Here is a 12,836-nt window from a genome sequence, read left to right as displayed (position 1 = left end):
ACAGCTCCTCAGAGGGAAGTGCAAAACGGAAGCTCTGGCAGCATGTCTACCACCCCACCTCCATCCCACAGTTAGAGAAACCAGGAGGCTGTCACCAGGTTCAGTCCCAGCTGTGCTACCACTGCTGTGTGCACTGTAGCAAGTCCCTTCCCCTCTCCAAGTCTCCCAGGTCTGTGTTCTAGCATGAAATGATGGGCAGTGGCCATCCCCTCCATGATTCTAGAATTCCTGGAGCAGAGGCAGACCCTCACCCAGGTTTGAGCTCCTAGGTCACCATGTGAGGTCCTGCAGCTTTGTGTGCTCTTTGCGTATGTATTTTTAAATTGCTCCCAGGAGTAATTACTTCCAGATCATTAATAAGTACATGGCTCGGCCCTCGGGAACCACTAAATTTAAGTGCTTTGTGATAAAAAGGAAGGCAGAAGAAATTGAGGACTGGCAGAACTTACTAGCGTCCTCCACTTTCTATCTCAGGGAGGAATATGCACCCCGATGGCCTGGGGGGAAGGCCACCAAGATCAGAAGGAACCCAGGCCCTCCACAGCTCATGTATGCAGGAGCCAGAGTCATAAACAGTCCAGTGGAACAGGATGCTTTGAGCCAGGTTCTGCCTTACTCCCATTTATCTTTAGCTACCATCTGCTCTGCACTTAAGTATTGTGATACAAATTATAAAAACCGTACTAGCTCAGATATTTCATTAACGATTTGAGGGACTGGACCAATGCATCGAGGGAGAGATCTCATTTCCAAGGTAATCAGAATAAAGGCTGGGGAGCTAATAAACTCCTCTAAGCTATTATACATGCAGGGAACAGTAGAGTAAGTCCTGAAGTAGATTTTAAAGAGTTTTTCCTAAAAGGACTAAGCTTCTTTTGCGTTATCTATTATTCATTTGAACGGCTCCTGCTTGTATTTTTCAGAATCCATCCCCCAAGTTAGAAACAAATTGAAATGCTTTTACACACACCTGGGGCCCCTCAGCCATGCTCCTGAGCCAAGTGGAGGAGCTGTCCCCTGTGCCCCCAGCCGCTGGAGCACCTGAACTACCTCTTGCCTCCCTGCAGAAGCCTGGTCCAGCCCACCCAGGGCTCCAGGGCTCCACCGCTTACTATTCCAATGACCCAAGACAAGTTTGTCTCTCTAAGCCTTGGTTTCCTCGTCCGTAAAATAATGGGGATATTAGTACCTGTGATGAAACCTAACACATTTGGGATAGCACCTAGCACATACTGTTCAATGCTATTTCTTGGAACCACTGCCTCTCCTCTGGGGCTAGCCACGTGGTACATAATATTTTTCAAATAAATGTACTCATAATAGGGAAGAACAAATCTGACCCCATGCTGGATGTTTCTTTAAACTATGCATTCTATTGCTTTTGCTACAAGTGAAGAATGTTGCCTATATCCTGAGATAGACAGGATAGCTCACTGTCAAGGCTCTCACCTTTGAAAGTATATAACGCTTTCATTCACATAGAGATAAAAAGTTGCAGAACGGAGAATAACGTTTTTCTTGTTAGAGGTTTACAGGAACATCGTGACCTGACCTAGGTGGAGGGCTGCAAGAACAAAGGATTCCGACACCAAGAAGTCTGCAGCAACCAGCCACGCCCCCTCCCTTTCCAGTATAAAAGCAGCCTTGGGGGAGGAGAGAAGATGGCGGAAGAGTAAGACGCGGAGATCACCTTCCTTCCCACAGATACAGAAATACATCTACACGTGGAACTGCTCCTACAGAACACCCACTGAACGCTGGCAGAAAACGTCAGACCTCCCAAAAGGCAAGAAACTCCCCCCGTACTTGGGCAGGGCAAAAGAAAAAAGAAATAACAGAGACAAAAGAATAGGGACGGCACCTGCACCAGTGGGAGGGAGCTGTGAAGGAGGAAAGGTTTCCACGCACTAGGAGCCCCTTCGCGGGCAGAGACTGCGGGTGGCAGAGGGGGGAAGCTTCGGAGCCACGGAGGAGAGCGCAGCCACAGAGGTGCGGAGGGCAAAGCGGAGAGATTCCCGCACTTCCCGCACGGAGGCTCGGCGCTGACCAGCACTCACCAGCCCGAGAGGCTTGTCTGCTCCCCCGCCGGGGCGGGCGGGGCTGGGAGCTGAGGCTCGGGCTTCGGTTGGATCGCAGGGAGAGGACTGGGGTTGGCGGCGTGAACACAGCCTGAAGGGGTTAGCGCACCACAGCTGGCTGGGAGGGAGACCGGGAAAAAGTCTGCAGCTGCCGAAGAGGCAAGAGACTTTTTCTTGCCTCTTTGTTTCGCAGCGCGCAAGGAGAGGGGATTCAGAGCGCCGCCTAAACGAACTCCAGAAACTGGCGCGAGCCGCGGCTATCAGCGCGGACCCCAGAGACGGGCGTGAGACGCTGGGGCTGCTGTTGCCGCCTCCAAGAAGCCTGTGTGCGAGCACAGGTCACTCTCCACACCGCCCCTCCCGGGAGCCCGTGCAGCCCGCCACTGCCAGGGTCCCGTGATCCAGGGACAACATCCCCCGGGAGAACGCACTGCGCGCCTCAGGCTGCTGCAACGTCACGCCGGCCTCTGACGCCGCAGGCTCGCCCCGCCTCCTCTGTACCCCTCCCTCCCCGCGGCCTGGGTGAGCCAGAGTCCCCGAAGCAGCTGCTCCTTTAACCCCGTCCTGTCTGGGCGGGGAACAGACGCCCTCAGGCGACCTACACGCAGAGGTGGGTCCAAATCCAAAGCTGATCCCCAGGAGCTGTGCGAACAGAGAAGAGGAGGGGAAATCTGTCCCAGCAGCCTCAGAAGAAGCGGATTAAAACTCCACAAACAACTTGATGTGCCTGCATCTGTTGAATACCTGAATAGACAACGAATCATCCCAAATTCAGGAGGTGGACTTTGGGAGCAGGATATATTAATTTTTCCCCTTTTCCTTTTTTTTTTGTGAGTGTATATGTATATGCTTCTGGGGGAGATTTTGTCTGTATAGCTTTGCTTTACAATAGCTTTATTTTACTTCACTATATTATAGCTTCTTTCTTTCTTTTCTTTCTTTCTTTCTTTCTTTCCTTCCTTCCTTCCTTCCTCCTTCCTTCCTTCCTTCCTTTCTTTCTTTCTTTCTATTTTTTCTCCCTTTTACTCTGAGCCGTGTGGACGAAAGGCTCTTGGTGCTTCAGCCAGGCATCAGGGCCGTACCTCGGAGGTGGGAGAGCCAACTTCAGGACACTGGTCCACAAGAGACCTCCCAGCTCCACGTAATACCAAACGGCAAAAATCTCTCAGAGATCTCCATCTCAACATCAAGACCCAGCATCATTCAATGACCAGCAAGCTACAGTGCTGAACACCCTATGCCAAATAACTAGCAAGACAGGAACACAGCCTCATCCATTAGCAGAGAGGCTGCCTAAAATCATAATAAGGCCACAGACACCCCAAAATACACCACCAGACGTGGACGTGCCCACCAGAAAGACAAGATCCAGCCTCATCCACCAGAGCTCAGGCACTAGTTCCCTCCACCAGGAAGCCTACACAACCCACTGAACCAACCTTAGCCACTGGGGACAGATACCAAAAACAACGGGAACTACAAACCTGCAACCTGTGATAAGGAGACCCCAAACACAGTAAGATAAGCAAAATGAGACGACAGAAAAACACACAGCAGATGAAGGAGCAGGGTCAAAACACACTAGACTTAACAAATGAAGAGGAAATAGGTAGTCTACCTGAAAAAGAATTCAGAATAATGATAGTAAGGATGATCCAAAATCTTGGAAATAGAATAGACAAAATGCAAGAAGCATTTAACAAGGACGTAGAAGAACTAAAGAGGAATCAAGCAATGATGAAAAACACAATAAATGAAATTAAAAATACTCTAGATGGGATCAATAGCAGAATAACTGAGGCAGAAGAAAGGATAAGTGACCTGGAAGATAAAATGGTGGAAATAACTACTGCAGAGCAGGATAAAGAAAAAAGAATGAAAAGAACTGAGGACAGTCTCAGAGACCTCTGGGACAGCATTAAACGCACCAACATTCGAATTATAGGGGTCCCAGAAGAAGAAGAGAAAAAGAAAGGGACTGAGAAAATATTTGAAGAGATTATAGTTGAAAACTTCCCTAATATGGGAAAGGAAATAGTTAATCAAGTCCTGGCAGCACAGAGAGTCCCATACAGGATAAACCCAAGGAGAAACACGCCAAGACACATATTAATCAAACTGTCAAAAATTAAATATAAGGAAAACATATTAAAGGCAGCAAGGGAAAAAAAACAAATAACACACAAGGGAATCCCCATAAGGTTAACATCTGATCTTTCAGCAGAAACTCTGCAAGCCAGAAGGGAGTGGCAGGATATACTTAAAGTCATGAAGGAGAAGAACCTACAACCAAGATTACTCTACCCAGCAAGGATCTCATTCAAATGTGATGGAGAAATTAAAACCTTTACAGACAAGCAAAAGCTGAGAGAGTTCAGCACTACCAAACCAGCTTTACAACAAATGCTAAAGGAACTTCTCTAGGCAAGAAACACAAGAGAAGGAAAACACCTACAATAACAAACCCAAAACATTTAAGAAAATGGGAATAGGAACATACATATCGATAATTACCTTGAATGTAAATGGATTAAATGCTCCCACCAAAAGACACAGGCTGGCTGAATGGATACAAAAACAAGACCCGTATATATGCTGTCTACAAGAGACCCACTTCAGACCTAGAGACACATACAGACTGAAAGTGAGGGGATGGAAAAAGATATTCCATGCAAATGGAAATCAAAAGAAAGCTGGAGTAGCAATTCTCATATCAGACAAAATAGACTTTAAAATAAAGACTATTACAAGAGACAAAGAAGGACACTATATAATGATCAAGGGATCGATCCAAGAGGAAGGTATAACAATTGTAAATATTTATGCACCCAACATAGGAGCACCTCAATACATAAGGCAAGTACTAACAGCCATAAAAGGGGAAATCGACAGCAACACAATCATAGTAGGGGACTTTAACACCCCACTTTCACCAATGGACAGATCATCCAAAATGAAAATAAATAAGGAAACACAAGCTTTAAATGATACATTAAACAAGATGGACTTAATTGATATTTATAGGACATTCCACCCAAAAACAACAGAATACACATTTTTCTCAAGTGCTCATGGAACATTCTCCAGGATAGATCATATCTTGGGTCACAAATCAAACCTTGGTAAATTTAAGAAAATTGAAATCGTATCAAGTATCTTTTCCGACCACAACGCTATGAGACTAGATATCAATTACAGGAAAAGATCTGTAAAAAATACAAACACATGGAGGCTACACAATACATTACTTAATAATGAAGTGATTACTGAAGAAATCAAAGGGGAAATCAAAAAATACCTAGAAATAAATGACAATGGAGATACGACGACCCAAAACCTATGGGACGCAGCAAAAGCAGTGCTAAGAGGGAAGTTTATAGCAATACAAGCCTACCTCAAGAAACAGGAAACATCTCGAATAAACAACCTGACCTTGCACCTAAAGCAATTAGAGAAAGAAGAACAAAAAAACCCCAAAGCCAGCAGAAGGAAAGAAATTATAAAGATCAGGTCAGAAATAAATGAAAAAGAAATGAAGGAAACAATAGCAAAAATCAATGAAACTAAAAGCTGGTTCTTTGAGAAGATAAACAAAATTGATAAACCATTAGCCAGACTCATCAAGAGAAAAAGGGAGAAGACTCAGATCAATAGAATTAGAAATGAAAAAGGAGAAATAACCACTGACACTGCAGAAATACAAAAGATCATGAGAGATTACTACAAGCAACTCTATGCCAATAAAATGGACAACCTGGAAGAAATGGACAGATTCTTAGAAATGCACAAACTGCCGAGACTGAACCAGGAAGAAATAGAAAATATGAACAGACCAATCACAAGCACTGAAATTGAAACTGTGATTAAAAACCTTCCAACAAACAAAAGCCCAGGACCAGATGGCTTCACAGGCGAATTCTATCAAACATTTAGAGAAGAGCTAACACCTATCCTTCTCAAACTCTTCCAAAATATTGCAGAGGGAGGAACACTCCCAAACTCATTCTACGAGGCCACCATCACCCTGATACCAAAACCAGACAAAGATGTCACAAAGAAAGAAAACTACAGGCCAATATCACTGATGAACATAGATGCAAAAATCCTCAACAAAATACTCGCAAACAGAATCCAACAGCACATTAAAAGGATCATACACCATGATCAAGTGGGGTTTATCCCAGGAATGCAAGGATTCTTCAATATACGCAAATCAATCAATGTGATACACCATATTAACAAATTGAAGGAGAAAAACCATATGATCATCTCAATAGATGCAGAGAAAGCTTTCGACAAAATTCAACACCCATTTATGATAAAAGCCCTGCAGAAAGTAGGCATAGAGGGAACTTTCCTCAACATAATAAAGGCCATATATGACAAACCCACAGCCAACATTGTCCTCAATGGTGAAAAACTGAAACCATTTCCACTAAGATCAGGAACAAGACAAGGTTGCCCACTCTCACCACTATTATTCAACATAGTTTTGGAAGTGTTAGCCACAGCAATCAGAGAAGAGAAAGAAATAAAAGGAATCCAAATCGGAAAAGAAGAAGTAAAGCTGTCACTATTTGCAGATGACATGATACTATACATAGAGAATCCTAAAGAGGCTACCAGAAAACTCCTAGAGCTAATCAATGAATTTGGTAAAGTAGCAGGATACAAAATTAATGCACAGAAATCGCTTGCATTTCTATACACTAATGACGAAAAATCTGAAAGTGAAATTAAGAAAACACTCCCGTTTACCATTGCAACAAATAGAATAAGATATCTAGGAATAAACCTACCTAAGGAGACAAAAGACCTGTATGCAGAAAATTATAAGACACTGATGAAAGAAATTAAAGATGATACAAATAGATGGAGAGATATACCATGTTCCTGGATTGGAAGAATCAACATTGTGAAAATGACTCTACTACCCAAAGCAATCTACAGATTCAATGCAATCCCTATCAAACTACCACTGGCATTTTTCACAGAACTAGAACAAAAAATTTCACAATTTGTATGGAAACACAAAAGACCCCGAATAGCCAAAGCAATCTTGAGAACGAAAAATGGAGCTGGGGGAATCAGGCTCCCTGACTTCAGACTATACTACAAAGCTTCAGTAATCAAGACAGTTTGGTACTGGCACAAAAACAGAAATATAGATCAATGGAACAGGATAGAAAGCCCAGAGATAAACCCACACACATATGGTCACCTTATCTTTGATAAAGGAGGCAAGCATATACAGTGGAAAAAAGACAGCCTCTTCAATAAGTGGTGCTGGGAAAACTGGACAGGTACATGTAAAAGTATGAAATTAGAACACTCCCTGACACCATGCACAAAAATAAACTCCAAATGGATTAAAGACCTAAGTGTAAGGCCAGACACTATCAAACTCTTAGAGGAAAACATAGGCAGAACACTCTATGACATACATCACAGCAAGATTCTTTTTGACCCAGCTCCCAGAGAAATGGAAATAAGAACACAAATAAACAAATGGGACCTAATGAAACTTAAAAGCTTTTGCACAGCAAAGGAAACCATAAACAAGACCAAAAGACAACCCTTAGAATGGGAGAAAATATTTGCAAATGAAGCAACTGACAAAGGATTAATCTCCAAGATTTACAAGCAGCTCATGCAGCTCAATAACAAAAAAACGAACAACCCAATCCAAAAATGGGCAGAAGACCTAAATAGACATTTCTCCAAAGAAGATATACAGATGGCCTACAGACACATGAAAGAATGCTCAACATCATTAATCATTAGAGAAATGCAAATCAAAACTACAATGAGATATCATCTCACACCGGTCAGAATGGCCATCATCAAAAAATCTAGAAACAATAAATGCTGGAGAGGGTGTGGAGGAAAGGGAACACTCTTGCACAGTTGGTGGGAATGTAAATTGATACAGCCACTATGGAGAACAGTATGGAGGTTCCTTAAAAAACTACAAATAGAACTACCATACGACCCAGCAATCCCACTACTGGGCATATACCCTGAGAAAACCATAGGTCAAAAAGTGTCATGTACCACAATGTTCATTGCAGCTCTATTTACAATAGCCAGGACCTGGAAGCAACCTAAATGTCCATCGACAGACGAATGGATAAAGAAGATGTGGCACATATATACAATGGAATATTACTCAGCCATAAAAAGAAATGAAATGGAGGTATTTGTAATGAGGTGGATGGAGTTAGAGTCTGTCATACAGAGTGAAGTAAGTCAGAAAGAGAAAAACAAATACAGTATGCTAACACATATATACGGAATCTAAGGAAAAAAAAAAAAAAAAAAAAAGGCCATAAAGAACCTAGTGGCAAGACGGGAATAAAGACACAGACCTACTAGAGAATGGACTTGAGGATATGGGGAGGGGGTGGGGTGAGATGTGACAGGGTAAGAGAGTGTCATGGACATATATACACTACCAAATGTAAAATAGATAGCTAGTGGGAAGCAGCCGCATAGCACAGGGAGATCAGCTCGGTGCTTTGTGACCACCTAGAGGGGTGGGATGGGGAGGGTGGGAGGGAGGGAGATGCAAGAGGGAAGAGAAATGGGAACATATTGTATATGTATAACTGATTCACTTTGTTATAAAGCAGAAGCTAACACACTATTGTAAGGCAATTATACTTCAATAAAGATGTTTAAAAAAAAAAAAAAAAAGCAGCCTGAACTCTAGCTTCTTTTATACTGAAAGGGAAGCGGGTGTGGTGAGATGCTTCTTTGGGACACTAATCCACAATCTTCTCTGTCTGCTGGCTTTCCAAATAAAGTCGCTCTTCCTTGCCCCATCAATTCCTCTCTCCATTTATTGGCCTGTTGTGCAGCGAGCAGCACGAGCTTGGACTCGGTAACATACTGACTAAAAAGCCCCATGAGGTCAAGGACCACGTCTGTCTCTTTCACCAGTGGACCCTAGTGCAAGCCCAGTGCATGGAATAGCAGGTTTAGTGAATGACACCCTGCTTTACAGTCAATATCCACTCGTGCGTCCACATTCAATACCCACTTTGCAAAGGCTGCACACCAGACTCCCCTAGGGAGCATTTAATATCCTGAGATTCTGATGGAATTTATTTGAGGTGAGGCCTGGACATTGATATTAATTTTTAAGCGCTCCAGGTGACCCTGACAGGCAGCCAGTGTTGAGAAACAGATCTAAACCTACAAGTGGTTCCCACGTGGTGTGTCCCCTTCCTGTCAGGAGGAAGCTGGGATCTTTAAATTCCTAGTGCCTGAAACACGCTGTAATTTCACCTTTGTAATTCCTCCTCATGTATTATCCTGGGTAAATCAGACATCTTGTCCCAACCTCGGTTTTCTTATGTGTGCAATGATTCATTTAGATGAGGTGTCTGAGATGGTCGGAATCCAAAGAACAAGTCATCGTTGGAGTTTGTTATGGGCTGAATTATGTCACCCTCCCACACTCTTACTGTGAAGTACTAACCCCCAGAACCTCAGGATGTGACTGCATTTGGAGATCAGGTCTTCAAATTGATAATGAAGCTAAAATGAGGTCATTAGGGTGGGCCCTAATCCAATATGACTGGTGTCCTTATAAGAGGTTAGGACACAGACACACAGATCATGTGAGAGGTCTCAGAAGAAACCAACTCTGCAGTAACCTTGATCTCAGAATTCTAGCCTCCAGAATTGTGAGAAAATAAACTTGTGTCATTAAAGACACCCAGTCTGTGGTGCTTTGTTATGGCAGCCCTAGCAAATTAACACAGGGTTTGTGTGTGTATACAAAATAGCTCCTGGATTATCTTTCTTTGGATGACTCTAACCCAGGGCCTGTATCTGGGCATCCCGTTCTCACTGTGGGTCCTCTACTTCGGGCCACTCTTCTCCTTCAGGGCCCAGCCAGTCCCCTCTCCCCTGCTCTGGCTGTCACCCTTCCAGAGGTCCTCCCCCCACCTGAATTTGTGTGCTGGGGCCTCCTGCTAATGATCATATGCCATAGGTAGCATCTGTACCACAGAGGTGAGCGTCTCATTCACGGATCTAGAGCTCTGCCCGGTGCTGTGCCAGGGCTGTGCCTACACCATCTTAGTCCTCAGACCTCTCCTGAAAGGCGGGTATTATGCCACCTCCTCAAATGAGGAGTGAGGCTCTAAGATGTGGCAATAGCTCTGACATTCCACGCCAGGTCCAATTCCAAAGCCTCTACCTCCTCCGTGCCTCCCCACCACCCAGGCTCCCCTGCTTCAGCCCCGGGGGGACTCGGAAGAGTGAGGGCCTACCTGCCTTGTTCGCTGTCCACACACCCACAGCCCCAAACATGGCTGGCAAACCAGTAAGCATGGGCTTCCCTGGTGGCGCAGTGGTTAAGAATCCGCCTGCCAATGCAGGGGACACGGGTTGGAGCCCTGGTCCGGGAAGATCCCACGTGCCACGGAACAACTAAGCCCGTGCGCCACAACTACAGAGTATGTGCTCTAGAGCCCACGAGCCACAATTACTGAGCCCGCATGCCACAACTACTGAAGCCCGCGCGCCTAGAGCCTGTGCTCCACAAGAGAAGCCACTGCAATGAGAAGCCCGCGCACCACAAGGAAGAGTAGCCCCCACTTGCCGCAACTAGAGAAAGCCCGCGTGCAGCCACGAAGACCCAACACAGCCAAAAATAAATAAGTAAAATAAATAAATTTTTTAAAAAAAACAGTAAGCATACACTGGATGAGCAGCTGTGCAGCTGGTGGGCTTTCCTAACTCATTTGGGATCATCCTACTTCCCCACTTCACTCCCTCCCCTCAGGGATCCCACTGCTGACCAATTAAAAGCCCCAGCTGCTTGCCCAGGATTCCAGACTCGCCAACACCCTTGGCCACCTTATTGCACCCCAGGTTCTAACTATGCTTTCCTACAGGGCCTTCCTCAAACCATTAAGGCCCTCAAAGAATTTAGCAGGAAGCTTGCTGATTTGTTAAATTCACCTCGCCTTTAGGCCTTCTCTGATGGGTGAGAATTGCTGAATGCAAATTAAACTTACTCCTGATAATGATCTTGTGCCTTAAGGCAGCATCAGCACCTGCATCTCCTGGGAGCTTACAGGAGAGGCGGAGGAATCTCCGGTCACCCACACACACTGAATCAGAATCTGCATTTAGGTGAGATTCCTAAGACAGGTTCTCAGCCCTGAGTGCACACCAGCATCACCTGGGGAGCTTAAACGTTACTGATGCCTGGTGACACCCCCGAGATTCCGGTCTAGAGTAAGGCCTGAGAAACCCCTGGTGATTCTAATGTGCACAAGGTGATGTGATCGGCAGCAGCATCAACCTTAATAACCCGTCCTACAGTCCCAACCAGGGGTGAGAACCGGCAGCCTCTGATGTCTTATGAGGGACCTCACGTTCAGGGGCCGGGCAGGCCTAAGCCAGAACCTCCCACCCAGACCAGTAAGTGTTGCCATTGGTATAAGCAGACCCTCCTGTAACCCCTGGCTCACAAATCTGGTCACTAACTCCCATGTTGCTTGCTACGAGGTGGACTCGTTAGAACCTGGTGGGGGCAGGGAGCTGCGCGGCACTATTCATTAAGTTGTTCCCTTCGACACAGCGATCCACCTCTAGGGATCTACTCCACAGAGACACTCACACGTAAGATACGAAGTGGTCACGACCAGCTATTTAAAGAGTGAATAAGTGTTCATAACATATGGAAATCACACCATCACGCTGTACACCTTAGACTTATACAGTGATGTATGTCTAATGTATTATTTCTCAATAAAACTGGAAAAAATGCTATTAAAATTCTGTTCCACTTCTAAAAGAGAAAACAAGTGAAAAACTGGAGACAACTCAAATGTTTCCTGATACAAAACTGTAATATACCCACTTAAGATAAAATACTATAGTCATTAGAGTGTGAAATAAAATTCATATTTTATGGCAAGACAAGAAAAATTTAAACATAAATTCTCTCTGCCCTTTGGCCTCCTCTCTCCCCTCTACTGTGCATTGTGTATCTGCATTAAGCAGCAACCAAACCTCCCCATCGGCAAAAATAACTGCTCAACCATAAAGAGCAATATTTTCTAGCACCACCAAGACAACCCCTTAAAGATAACATACGCTTTTTTGGCGGGGGTGGGGAGCAGCGCACCACTCAGCACGCGGGATCTTAGTTCCCAACCAGGGATGGAACCCATGCCCCATGCAGTGGAAGGGCAGAGTCTTAATCACCGGACTGCCAGGGAAGTCCTGCATTCCTTCTTAATCTTGTAAGGGGCCAAAATGACCCATGACCCACTACTCACCAGATCGTGTAAGCTGTCAGTAATACATCATCTAGTGTACAGCCTTGTCTCAAAAAACTTATGTAAAACTGTTTTGACTACTTTTTTCTTTTTTAAATTTATTTATTTATTATTTATTTTTGGCTGTGTTTTGGTCTTCGTTGCTGCATGCCGGCTTTCTCTAGTTGCAGCGAGCGGGGGTTACTCTTCGTTGTGGTGTGTGGGCTTCTCATTGTGGTGGCTTCTCTTGCTGCGGAGCATGGGCTCTAGGTGCTCAGGCTCCAGTAGTTGTGGCACGCAGACTCAGTAGTTGTGGCACGCAGGCTCAGTAGTTGTGGCACGCAGGCTCAATAATTGTGGCTCACGGGCTCTAGAGCGCAGGCTCAGTAGTTGTGGCGCATGGGCTTAGTTGCTCCGCAGCATGCGGGATCTTCCCAGACCAGGGCTCGAACCCGTGTCCCCTGCATTGGCAGGC

The sequence above is a fragment of the Balaenoptera ricei genome, chromosome 16, assembly GCF_028023285.1.
Source record: "Balaenoptera ricei isolate mBalRic1 chromosome 16, mBalRic1.hap2, whole genome shotgun sequence".
NCBI classification, from domain to species: Eukaryota; Metazoa; Chordata; class Mammalia; order Artiodactyla; family Balaenopteridae; genus Balaenoptera; species Balaenoptera ricei.
Note: the sequence above shows the minus strand (reverse complement) of the source record.